Raw genomic sequence first — 13,900 nt, 5'->3', positions numbered from 1 at the left:
CGTGATCCTAATAGAAGTAAAATAAATAATTAATTTGCTTTATAAACCATCAGGAATGCATTGGTAGTTTCAGGTGTATTTTGGTAACTTTGAAATGATCGCTGGCAATTACTGCAAGAACTCAGCAGTAAGGCAATTTTACATGCATTATTTTTCCTACCATATAGGGGACTGTGAGTGGTAATTTGTACTAAAGCTCAATGGGAGACATTTTCTTCTATTTATAAAAACGCCTTTTTGCTGATGAGTATTATTAACTTCCAGGTGATGTGCGCAAAAATGAACAGCTGAGTACAGTTGCTTGGAGCCTTGGTGAGATAATCAAAACAAACCGAGGGGTGGGTGAGGTGGAGGTGGGGTTCAGTCGAGCTAAAATAACTCACCTAAGCATTGCACCCTCGAAATTTACAGTGGTAAGTCATCATCGTGTAAATCATATGCTGTAGGTAGAAGATGTACGGTAGAGCTAAGTGAGCGAAGTTAACTTTATCTTGAAGAAAAGCAGCACTAATTGATTGCCGAGTTGACATTTGAGAACCTCGGCAGTACTTTTAAAATTGATATGTAATTTACCATTTCATCATGTTGTTACATAATTGACCTAATAATACCTGCTGTATCATCAGTTTTATTGATCAGAACAGCTTTGCCTTATGATATTGCACATAAAACTAGAACATAAGAGCATAAACTTTCACTTAACCTAATTTGATGTACAGATGCATTTGCAGCTTATATGGTGTGCTTTATACGAGTATGAAGGGTTTGGTAGGATGTTTATACTTGGTATGGGTGTATTGAAAGCATATGAAAATTTTAAAAGTTCATCATGTTGGTTATGGTATGTCAGAGTGTTTGAAGGGAGTTATGTTGTACTGTATTATGTAGCACAATGATCACTTAAAATGTGTAATCAAACAAAAAAACATTCTGGTATTGAAATTAGCATACTTTAATTGTAGTCATAATAAGACATAAAAGCATTCTGGTATTATGATTAATATACAAAGCATTTTGGTGGTTCTTGAGGAAATTAATGAAAGGCTAAGGAAAATAACTTTGCGATGTATGGTGTCCCAGAATCAACTTCACAAATTATTCAAGAAAAGATTGAGAATGATAAGAAATTTGTAATGAAACCTATGCAGATCTGTCAGGTAATTGTGAACAGAGTGAGATTATTAAAGTAATTTGGCTGGGTAAAGCAGCAAGGGATAAAACCAGACCGATACGAGTGTTTCTGCCAAATGTGGACATCAGATTTAGATAGTTTGATAAAATAACGAGCCTCAAGGGTAATAAGGAATTTGAGAATGTGAGGATAGTGTATGATATGACAAAGAGGGAGAGAGAGCTTGACTCAGCTTTGTGGAAGGAAGCAAAAAACATGACAGAGCTAGGGAAGGGAAGGTACAGTGTGGGGGGACCTCCATGGAGGCAGAGGATAATCAAGCTGGTGGACTTGTAAAAAGTTAAAATAATGTAAAAAGTGTAAATAATGATGGGAAAAGGAAATTGTTTGTTTAGTAATGCAGATGTCTTAAGACAGGAAAAAATTGAGGAATTAAGCATGAGGTTAAATCATCTGGAGGTAAAACCTCACTATTATTGCACTACAGGAAGTGAGACCAAAACATTTCAGGTTTGAAAGATCATCTATCTGTCTGTCTATTGTCAGATGCCATAATCCCATAAGGGGTGGCCATTTGACTTTGAGTTATTTGTTTTACGGGGAGGGGCACCAATTCTCCACCAACCCACTTGTTGACACGTAGGGAGCACGTATGGTTTGGTTATATGGTTACCACCCAGCATTGTAAATGGTTTCCTGGCTTACAGGAAACCATTTGGCATGTCACTCAATGTAAAGCCACCTGTAAAGGAAAGAAAAGCAATAAGGGGTGACAGGAAAGATGGGAAAAATAGGAAGAGAGGAGGGCAGGCACAGAAAAAGAATGATAAAAGCTAAGGAAGAAGTAGGCATAACTACATCAAGTGAGTGGATGACGGTCGCCACCACCTACGGGACTCCATGATCCCTTCTGCTGCTCCATGGTCTACTCCTTCGCTGCTGCTCAGCTCTGGAGAGTTGGAGGGAGAGGGAACGGCACGGGCACACTCTCCCTACACAGCCAATGGCCGAGCCATGCATGCCTGCACTGCAACGAGGGGAAGAGCTCACTTGCCACCAAACCGACCTCATGATCAACCTGCATTCCAATGAGGGACGAGGATTGATAGTGTACATAAAGAAAGGGACAAGATATAGAGTAAGGGATCTTAGAACTGAGTTTTGCGAGTATTGCTGTCCGGAACTGGAATGTGGCAGTACAAGATACTTCATGGCGATTTTAATCTGTCTCACATCAACTGGGATAACTACGTAACTAATGCAGACATGAATGATTTTCACATACAGCTGATTGAGGAAGCTCGTAATTGTTTCCTAACCCAACATATAATGGAAATGACTAGATGCAGAGGGGAGGCTGGAAGAAGTATACTGGATCTGATATTCAGTAACGATGAATCAATAATTGAAAACATTAGTTTGGATAGTCCTTTAGGCAGGAGTGATCATGCCTGCATTTCTTTTAATTGTGACATGCAGGAGCAGGAGAACCAGTGTAAAAGACAAGTACTGTATATATGTATGAAAAAGGAAACTACCAGAAAATGAAGGAGAAACTTGTCATAGACTGGAGTCAGTACCTGTCACAAGAGGCCAGCATTGAAAGTAAATGGAGAAGATTTCCTAGCAGGCTAAAGAGGATAACTGATGAGTGTGTGCCGAAGAAGACTGCAGGAGAAAGCACTACAAGGAAAAGAACCAATGAAAAATTACCCATGAACATGATGCTTTGGTCAAAAATAAAGAGAAAGCAACAACTATGGGAAAGATTGAAAAATCTGAAGAAAAACAATATTACAGGTGACGGATGTCAGGAGGTAGAGAAGGAGTACAGGAGATTAAATAACCAGATACGAAGAGAAACCAGGAAAGCTCTAAAACACAAGGAAAGAGATTGTAATGAATGCGAAATCAGATCCAAAAAATTTTTGGAAGTACAGTACGTTAATTCTAAAACCAGGACAAAGTCAAGAGTTGGGGAACTGTACATGGATATGGAAAGGTCTTCAAAAGCAGAAACTGATGGAGAAAAGCAAGCATCCTCGCAGAGTATTTTTCACAAGTATTCATAACTGAGACTGATGAAGAAGGTCTGAAACTCAAACCTAAAGATGTTCCAGCTCTCTCTAGTATTGACATATCTAAGGACAAAATCCAAAAGATATTAAGTAAACTAAAAAGAAGCAAATCTGGACCAGACGAAATTCACCCAAGGATACTGAAAGAAGTGACAGAGGAACTACTTGATCCCTTACAGATATTATTTAAAAGTTCATTTCAAGAGGGGGAAATACCAGATGACTGGCGACTTGCACATGCGACAGCTATATACAAGAAAGGAGATAAAAGGGAGCCCAGAAACTACAGACCTGTAAGCTTAACTAGTGTGATATGCAAGATTATGGAATCTTTGTTAAGAGAAGCAATAATAGATCACATGAAGAAAAAGCATCTATTTAGTAATAAGCAGTTTGGCTTTGTCTTGGGAAGGTCAACTGTATTACAGTTGATTAAAGTATTGGATCATTGGACTGAGGCTGTAGATTCCAAGAAAGCTCTGGACGTTGTATATTGGGATTTTATAAAAGCCTTTGGCCGAGTACTTCATAGGAGTCTTCTTGAAAAGATGGCAAGCTCTAGGATCTAAGGCAATTATCTTAGATGGATTGAAAGCTTCTTGTCAGGCAGAAGACAGAAAGTTATTGTGAATGGTATCTCATTGGGCTAGAATAATGTCACCAGCGGGGTACCGCATGGATTGATGCTCGGGCCTCTACTGTTTGTCCTATTTGTAAATGACCTCCCAGAAATTGTGAAAAACGATAGTGATGATACAAAAATTTTCAGGGAAATAGAGGACAAAGAGGACTGCCAAAAGCTACAAGAAGACTTATATGAACTGCAAAAGTGAACCAAAAAATGTAGGCTGCATTATCATCCTGAGAAGACCAAGTACATGAGGATAGGGAGAACTGGAGTGGAAGATAAAGGATACCACTTGCAGACACAAATAAGCAGGACCGAAGAAGAAAAAGATATAGGGGTGTTGGTAGATGACAGGAAGTTTTCCGATCACTTAGCTGAAAAAATGAACAAGGCAAACAGGATTGTGGGGATCATTAGAAGGACCTTTGTCCATTTGGACCAGACAACCTTTAAAGGTCTCTACACTGCCCTAGTGCGGCCACATTTAGAATATGCTAACCAAATATGGAGTCCTCACCTAGTGAGGACATTGAAGCACTGGAGGGTGTTCAAAGAAGGGCCACCAAGATGGTACCAGGATTAAAGAATCTATCTTATGAGGAGCGCTTGAAAAAGCTAGACCTGCCATCATTAACATTCCGGAGATCCCGTGGAAATATGATTGAGACCTTCAAGATCATCAGCGGCGTATACGATGAGGACTGCACACGTGGGATACTTCAGCTGAGGTAGGAAGGCAATACAAGAAGCAACAGCAAGAGGATACACAAGAACAGAGCAAACTTGGACCTAAGGAGATATTCATTTCCACACCGGGTGGTAAATAATTGGAATGAATTAACGGAATGGGTGGTAGAGGCAGGCAGTGTGGAGAGGTTTGAAGCATGTCTGGATAAATTTTGGAAATATCAGAGACAGAAATTTAGTTATAAGGAAAAGATATCCACTACATGTGACCACCATCTGGGTTATAACAATAGTGAAGAATTGAGAAGCCCGGAGTCACAGGCTTAGGAAAGAGCCTCTTCCAGTACAACATCTATGGTAATCTAGGGTAATTAGTATATTGTATTTGCTTTTTCCAAATGTCTTTTAGAATTGGCAGAGGACTGGGTGACATGGATGATGGAAGTAATTTATTATTGGCCATCCCTTCCAGAATTACTATAGATGGCTGTAGATGCATATATAGAAAGTTAATTCAGTTATTCTTTATGATGAAACTGCATCTGTTTTATGATTTTTGTTTAGGAATACTGCTGAAGTTATACACTACTGCACGTTAGTGTTTTGCACCAGGTATAGTACTTGCATAATAAGAAATTGAATTAGCAACATTCTATGGTTTCTTGAGCAAGGGTAACAGTTAGCCATTTTTGGTGAGTGCTTCCATACTTGTATTACAATAGGCTAGTCAAAAATACCAGTTCTGTACATGTTTATCAAGCATGGTGAGATAAAAAGTCATTTGACAGAATTTTACCTGATTATTGCAGTATTAATCTTTGTAAGCCATTTCTTTTGATATAGTAAATGAACAGAAAGTACCAGGTACAGTATATAACCATAGGAAACTTTAGCATCTGACATGAAAGGCTTCCCTGCTGAGAATACAGCATTAGCTAGTTATTCAACAGAACCAGTCAGTGTGTGTGAGGGGCTGTGTGGAGATACAAGTTCTTCTGTTCTTATGAGCTCCCTGCATACCAGTAGTTGCAGTTGTATGGATTAAAACTGTAGTACCATATATGGTACAGTAGTGATATTAAACTGTTTTGTACTTTGCTGATTTCAAAGAAGATACACTTAACAATGGTAAGTATAAAGGCAATTTGTATGTTGTTTTAGTTTCTGGACAGTATTTGAAAATACATTCTCTCTCTTAATGAATGGTCAGACGACAGTTGGTGCTGTTTGATTTTTACACATAATTTTCACATTTTGCAGTTATGAGAGAATTATGGTATTAAATTTCTTAGTTACAGTGTTAAAGTATTTTACAGCAAGTACAATGTGTTTCAGTAACTTTTCAGTGAAAAGTCATTGAATTAGCTGACAGTGCAAAGTCTGAGGCCCATACTTTCTATCCGTAGTTTTCATATGGCCTTGGTTAGAAATGCAGGTACAGGCTTTGTTATAGTCTTGTGCCTGGATTAACATCATCAACTAAACTTGTCAGGTGATTTTACATTGAGTAACAAGCCTATTGGTTTCCTGTAAGCCAGGAAACCATTTACAACACAGGCTGGTAACCATATAACCAATCCATACGTGTTCCCTAATTGTCAGTAGGTGGGTTGATGGAGGGTTGGTGTCCCTCTCTGTAAAACAATGCAACTCAGTCAAGTGGCCACCCCTTACGTGATTAGGGAGTCTGTCTGTAGATACCAGAGATAAATAGCTAGATAGATAGCTAGAGGATGGACCAGTACCATATTTTTTACTTCATGCTATCACCAAATGGTTTTGTTGAACTCAGGATTAATCTGTAACAATGAAAAAGTTACATACATACATCATCTAATCTTGTGTTGTCCCATGAGGACCATAGGAGCCCGGGGCTAGGCAAGTTAGTCCTGACATTTAAGATGAGAGTCAGCCTCAGTCATCACTGAGTGGCATTACATGAGCAATAAACCCCAACCATCCCTTGGACATAAACCGACTCAGGCTCAATCCGATTGGAGCACCTTAATTACCCACTAAACAATCAGGCATAAGAATTTGGTTATATGGGTACCACCCAGCATTGTAATGGTTTTCTGGTGCACAGAGAACCATGTGGCTTGTTATTCAGTGTAGAGTCACTCAGGCTATATTAAACTCTGATTTTAAAAGTCTCTTGTGAACTGTCATTGTTAATAACAAAGTAAAAGGGACATTCTCTGATGAATAGTTAAGATCAGAACTGTGATTGTACAAAAAAAAAAAAAAATCCTTAGTAGGAATCTGTCATTGTAAGTGTGTTTCTGGTGACCCCAAAGTATAATGAGTATTTAATAATTGACGAATTATTGGATTTTCATTAGCTACAGCATTATATTGTGGTCAGTCTCTAAGTGTGAACTTCTTGTAATGGTGTAAAACTATTGCCACAATTACATGTCATTCACACTTTCACATTAGCTGCAGCCTCCACTAATGATTTCCTTAGTACAGTACCTTTTGACCATGGCCTGTTGTTATAATGTCAAGTTGTTCCTAATTTGTGTACAGTAGTGACATGTGAATAATATTGTACTGAGTATCACTTCATGATTTATGAATAGTGCTTACACCAAATTATGGCACCTGGTAGTTTAGTGGGTAATTAAGGCACTTTAATCAGATTGAACTGGTGCAGGTTTATATCCAAGGGATGATTGGGGTTTATTGCTCATGTATTGCCACTCAGGGATGAGTGAGGCTGGGCACTCTCATCTTAAATGTCAAGACCAACTTGCCTAGCCCCAGGCTCCTATGCTCCTCATGGAGCAACAATGGATTAGATGACGACGATGACAACTCACAGAATTGTCTTTTTCAGTGCCATAAACTTTACTGTACAAGTATTTTGAAATGAAGTCAGGTAACAACCTGTTGTATAAGAAAGTGCTAAGATCCACTAATGATGAAGTACAGTATACTAAAATATTATATCATAATAACAGTACTCAGTAAGCATAAGTCAGAAATTAGAGGGTTGCCACTTTTTTTTTTTTTTTTTTTTTTTTTTTGTCCAACTGGACAAAGGCATCAGGGCCTATTTCTTGGGGACAGTGGCCTGTCACTAGGCCCAGTAGTCCTCTTACATCTCCACATATCACCACTTCAGTGCTAACACCCACCGTCCATATTGAATACCAGCTAGGGCAGTCTCATACAGGACTGGTGTACTGTAATGGTATTAGAGGGGATACTTTTATGACATGACGGCGGGTCTTCTGGTGGATCAGGAAAGTCTGCTTTTATGAATTCAAATCCTTAAACTGTTCCCTGCCCCAGCCAAGATTTGAACCTGGGTCCATTAGGACTGCAAGCTGCCTCTCTACCAATTCAGCCACTGCCTTGAAGTACAGTATTGACCATTCTAACAACATAGTATAGTACTGTACACTGTACATGGTTTAGTCATTCACTGTACTTCTTTAGTCCATTTCAGATTAGCTGATGAAATATGACATACAATAATCCGCCTAGTATCTGGATGTGCAGTTTCCAGACGTCGTCATCTGGCACTAGCATATCAATTTCCGGACATTACTGTGTACTATTCAGGTGGAGCAAACCCATCTGAACGTTAAAAATATCAGCCATGCGTCTGGCCGGGGCAGGGAAACGTCCATTGGTGCCACACTGTTTGGCCAGGCCCAGTAATTCACCCAGCATCCTCCAGAGCATGCCTGCCTCTGCCTCAATTCCTGCTCTGTGACTGTGTGTATTGAACTGTGTCTCTTGGATGAACATGTTGGTGCACATGGTGGTTTTCATGGTGGTGCCCTACCTGCTTCATGTATTGCTATTCCACTCCTCATTGAGGACTCGGATTGTGACTAGGCTCCTCAATGTATGTACGCCACTAGAACACGCGGGATTTGTACGTTATTAGAACACGTGAAATATACTGTGCAGTGCAGTAGCATCACCAGTCACAGTACTGTACTGCAGCTTCACCAGGCAGAGCCAAGGAGCAAGCGGGTGGTGCCCTTCTAAGTGTCATGAATGTTCACCTTGATTTTATTCTAGCCTACTGTACTGTATGATGATTTCATTCTATTTTACCATCATGTTTCATGTGCATGTTGCTGTTTTCTTGTGTTATTGGTGTTTCATGTTTTTGATGTTGCTGCAGGGTATGGCCCTGCAGTGATGCTTGCTTGCCTGTGATTTATGGATCTACTTGGCCATGGTGATTGCTTAACTATGGTTGATGGGTCTGTTTGACTAGAAAGATTAATGTAAAACAACAAGAACAAGTGTTGTATGATGTTCTGTAGTGGCTTATTACAACGGCATTCAGAGTTAGGTTAGGTCTGAAGGAGGGACCAGACATTTGCCCATATCCAGACATGTGCAGTTCCTGGACATGCCTTTTGGCTCTGTTATGTCAGATATTGGAGGGCTTACTGTACTGAAACCTTAATACTGTATACAGTACTACTGTGTAGTAGCTAAAGGACAGAATATTGCTGACTGTAAAAATTTTTAATTGCCTTGGAAGATCCCTTAGAAGAAGGGGGTTAGAACAGTATCCATTTCTTCCTCAAGTACAGTAACACCGAACTATAGTATACTAATTTATTGCTGCTGCCACATGATTTTATTCAGCTAATTAAAGAACCTTATGAGCAGAGGGGTTGAAGAGGATATATCTAAACAAACATGTTAGTGCACAGTACTGTACAGCATCTCTCTCTCTCGCTCTCTCTCTCTCTCAGTCTATTCGTTATGAATGTATTGTATATTTTGTTCTTGCTAATACCGTATGATTTTATTCAGTTGAGTAAATTCCTTGCAGCCAGAAGATTAATCGTTTCACATTTGAAGGCTCCAACATGCTTGCATGCGTCAGCCCTGGTCACCTAATGGTGACTCTCCATGCTGCTCGATCTCTGGCAGCTTCCCTATTTAGTCGCTTATCCCTGAGGTCACACTCAGTGACCTTGTCAGAGGCCTATTTCGGTCTACCTCTTGTTACCCTACCCCCAACATTAACACTTCTCACTTTCTGCACCCAATTATTATCCCCCATCTTCTCATGCCCAAACCATCCCAGTCTTCCCCTCCTCATCACAACACCAATACACTTCAGTCCCATCCTACCTCTCAACTCCATTGCAAACCTAGCCCCCCTCCCTCCAGGCCTCACGTTCAGGGACGAACTGTACATCCATCTAGTCATATCCATTTCTGTATGTTTGAGCCTGTGAATATCCTCCTCTACTGCCCAGGTCTCACTGCCATACAGCATTACACTCCTAACATGCTGCATACAAAGGTCCCTTAGCATGGAAGACGAGCCCTCTCAATGTTAGGAAAGGCAACAGCTCCCTGAACTTCTTCCAACCACTCCTCACTTCAGACACAGAGCTAGCCCCAGCCCCACCTCCAGCACATAATATGTCTCCCAAATAACAAAACTCTTCCACACACTCAGGAGACTCACCAGCAAGTTCAATCCTTTCATGCTTGGCAATAACCTGCTCTCCCCAGCACACTGCACGCATGAAATTAGCATTATTTCGCAGTCTGCCTCAAATACCACTACATTTCTTATGCACCCACTTATCACAGACACTGCACAAAATGGAATTACTGTACTTACCACACCCTTGTGGCAAATCACACATGGCCATTACCCCTCTTCTTTGACAACTCTGCCCCCAGCCCTAGTTATCATCACTTTTGTTTTATCATCATTTATTCTTAAGCCCTTGTGCCCCATACTATCTCTCCATTTCCTAAATCTTTCCTCCACCTCCTTTCATTCTCTGCAATCAACACTAGATCATCAGCATACAACGACTTCCAAGGGAATCCATTTTGGAAGTCATGTGAGAGGGCATCAGATATTGTACTGTGGGTAACATTAGATGGCTTTACTAAACAGTGAAAATTTTTCAGCAGTAAGAGTGACCTAATTTGTCTTATTGAACAGAGTCGACTGAGACTGGTCCATAAGAAGGGGAATAAGGGAAGAATTGACATAGCATCGAGCCAGGTGAGTGCTGCTACTGACTCTCTATGTTGCTTTAGTTTTTTTGTCATTTGATCAACCCCTGTAATCCAGTGGCATTTTAAAACTTTATTCTAGTTATATCCTGACCGTTTTATTCGACTTAGGGAGGACTTCTTGTGGCGAAGGGTTTAATAAAGACTATGATGATGATGATGATATACTATATCTAACCATTCCACTTCTTTAACCCCTACACCGCGGGCATATTTACCGATGTTTTGCGTGTGCCGCGGGGTTATTCGGGCTCCGACAGACTCTCAAAAAATATTTGCCAAAAATCAGTTATTAGTCCTAGAATATTAAAATTATATATGCTTATGGCACATACCTTCAGCTTTCTCCTGGAATGTTTGTTGAGCCTTCGTCCGTTACCGTAGGACTTGTGGAGACCTCTGAAGTTGGGTAACGAAGTCTCCACTTTACACTTCCCGACAACCCGTAATATGATTACCACAGCCAGATATTAACACTATAAACACTACTCTATGATTTTCAAGTAGTTTGGGATCCATACTTCAAAAAAAAAAACACTGTGAAAGCAATGAAAATTATGAGCGCGTTTGACCGCCGCACTTGCGCTAGTTCGCTCTTGGTACTCTGTCATTTATTATTCATAAAACCCCTCACACTTTATATTTCTATTACTATATAACACTTATATATATCTACAGTCTTTATCCATAAGTTTCCTTCAGTAGTATTAGTTTATTGTCACTGTAGGGATTCAATTTCTTTCAGTAAAATACGTAGCATTCACTTTCTCGTCCTGTATACTGGCATTGAGAGTGAATGTCACTTTCATCTTCACTCTCATAACTCATAGTATTCAGACATGCTATAGTGAAACTTTCACTTTCATTACTCCTAGGGTATATACTCGTATTCTTATATTACTACTCATTTACATTTCTATTTACGTTTTCTTTTATTTACGTTATTTACATTTCTATTTTATTTACACTGTGTTATGCACTGTCACTTGAAGTAACTTATAAAACTATTTTCCATTGTTCACGTATATTTACATTCATTACTTTCACTTGCTCTTTACACATTATATACACATTATTTACAATTCCACTTGCACTGTTTTACTCAATAGAAAGATCGTAGTCACTCTTTTATCAATTGTCAGCCCTTTACCTCTTTCCACACGAGGTTTAGTAGTGGGTAAAGGTCACAGGGCCCTTTGCATGGGGGTGAAAAAAGGCCCTGAAGTCAGCAAGAGGATGAGCCGTACCTCCTCTTCGGAAGATGAGAGAGAACTGATAAAGGAAGGCCGGCCCGGGTTGAGGCCTACTTGGGGGTTATTCAGTGCTACCAACGTAGCTCTTGAAACAGCTATGTATTTCACTGAAATGATTGGCAGGAAATCTAGACAATACATTATAGATTAGGTAGTTCCAGGTGAATGTAAATATCACTTAGGCTTCTCCCTTCCCTCCTTATATGTATATTTATTACAAAAATAGATTATATGGCATATTTCAAGGGGAAAAAAGCAGCGAAAATTAGCGAACGAGTGCACGTGAGGTGTTGTCAGGTGATAATTAACCAATTACAGGTGTATGGCACTCTCACTTAACTTATTTCTTTCTTGTATATATTATTTGGTATAAGAATAGGGCATAGGGCTTATTTCAATGGATGAAATCAGTGAAAAATTCCAGGGAAGATTTACTTAGCGTAGCACGGCCGGGCAGGCGAGAGGATAGTGTAATGGAGGGGGGGTAGGGAGGGGAGTCAAGAAGGGGTAGAAATGGCTAAATTGTCAACAATGGATGGGAGTACAGATGAGATTAGGAGTGCTGACTAGTGTTGGACATTGGCAGTATGATACAAGCCCCCACTTGGAAGCCCGGGTGAATTCAAAATAACACAGAATCACAAAAGCGACGCCCCGCGGTATGATCCCTTGCTCCCAAGCGTCACGAAAGTGACGCCCCGCGGTTAAGGGGTTAAATCTCTCCTAATTTAATGAAAATCATCAAGAGATGGCAAGAGTAAAATAATAATACATCATTGGATTGAAGAAGTTTACCCCTTTTGTGGTTGGGATGACTCAAGTACAGTATTCTATTCCAACTAATTCCACATGATTTATTCAGCTGAAAGTAAGTATGAACGCCTGAGAATGTTAATACTATCACCATTAATCCTCTTATGGTTAGGATAACACAGATATTCTGCTCGAGCTGACATCAAATTATATTATTCAGTTGAGAATGTGTTAGAGGTGCCTATGAGTGTAAATTGACTGAGTGCACGAGTTTTTTTTTTTTTTTTTTTTTTTTTTTTTTTTTTTAAGGGAAAAGATATTATTAATTGCCAATGGGTATTTTGATGATAAGTCTTCCACTTCTATCGTTTTCTTTTCTTTATTGTAGATCCTACCATTTATGGTACATTTACATTTGTATTTTTGAAGACTTTAGTCATGCGTGCATTTGTATGCCATTTTTCACCAGTTGATGGCAGTTGATTGTGTTACCAGGTGCCATGCAACTACAGTACCAGTGATGTGCCACCACCACCTAACTGTTTATTTATTTTTTAATTATTATTACGTATGCCTGAATCACCATGCCTGCCGAGGACCTCTCATAGGTAGGCCAACTTCCATCCAAGGTTAATAAATTCAGGTTACCCCAGGGAGCAGATTTTTAGTTTTGTAGAAGTGTATGTGTGTTAGTGTTAGCTGAGACATTGACTGTGCAAATATGGTTGAGTTTCCCACCAGGGAGTGCTGTAGAGCTAACTACCAGGCTTTGGTCCCCACACTACTCCCATGGTATTACCTCCTGCGATGTTGATAACTATCCATTTCCTACCAAGTTGATAGGTAGGTGGTGGTGGTAGCAAAAGCAACACACCAAGAATATTTTACTGAAGGGGTTAAGCTAGATTAATAGGAAAATTACACTGAGCAATTTTTAACGTGGCTTTAATGAATTTTTTGGAATTATATGCTTCAGTAGTCATAAGGAAGGGCTATATTTTAGTACACCATGATTTACCTACCTTTATAATGCTAAAGATCAATGTCTGTCAGAAATCTGTTTTTACAGGTACTGTTATACTGGCATTGTTATTCATGCCTCTTAATCCCTTCACCCAGAAGACATGTCTTAGCTGTTAATTGTGCTAATCCCAGATGGTTTTATTCAACTTGAGATTTACTTTTTTACTTGAGCGGATGGAGAATGAAAGACTGACCAAGAGGGTGTATGTAGGTGAGGTGGAGGGAGGGAGAGGGAGGGGTAGACCGAGGATGAGGTGGAGGGATGGAGTTGAGAGGTATATGAGGGAGGGGGGGGTGAGTTGGGGGGAGGGGAGTCAAATGG

General features: G+C 39.8%; 1 protein-coding gene across 3 annotated transcripts in view; it reads left to right on the top strand.

Moving 5' to 3' along the window:
* The first annotated feature begins 301 nt into the window (after positions 1 to 301).
* LOC145417384 (fatty-acid amide hydrolase 2-A-like) overlaps positions 302 to 13,900 on the top strand; it is a 51,703-nt gene continuing 38,104 nt past the window's right edge. For 2 of the 3 annotated variants that reach the window (XM_080286065.1, XM_080286062.1), the window contains exons 1-2: positions 302 to 413; positions 10,476 to 10,538. The gene's annotated coding sequence lies outside the window, so the exon portion shown is untranslated. The remainder of the gene's footprint in view (positions 414 to 10,475; positions 10,539 to 13,900) is intronic. The other variant, XM_080286063.1, reaches the window with a different exon arrangement.

This window comes from Coenobita brevimanus, chromosome 110 (assembly GCF_032717465.1).
Source record: "Coenobita brevimanus isolate Jiangsu-jjx chromosome 110, ASM3271746v2, whole genome shotgun sequence".
NCBI lineage: Eukaryota > Metazoa > Arthropoda > Malacostraca > Decapoda > Coenobitidae > Coenobita > Coenobita brevimanus.
This window is presented reverse-complemented; position numbering and strand designations above follow the sequence as displayed.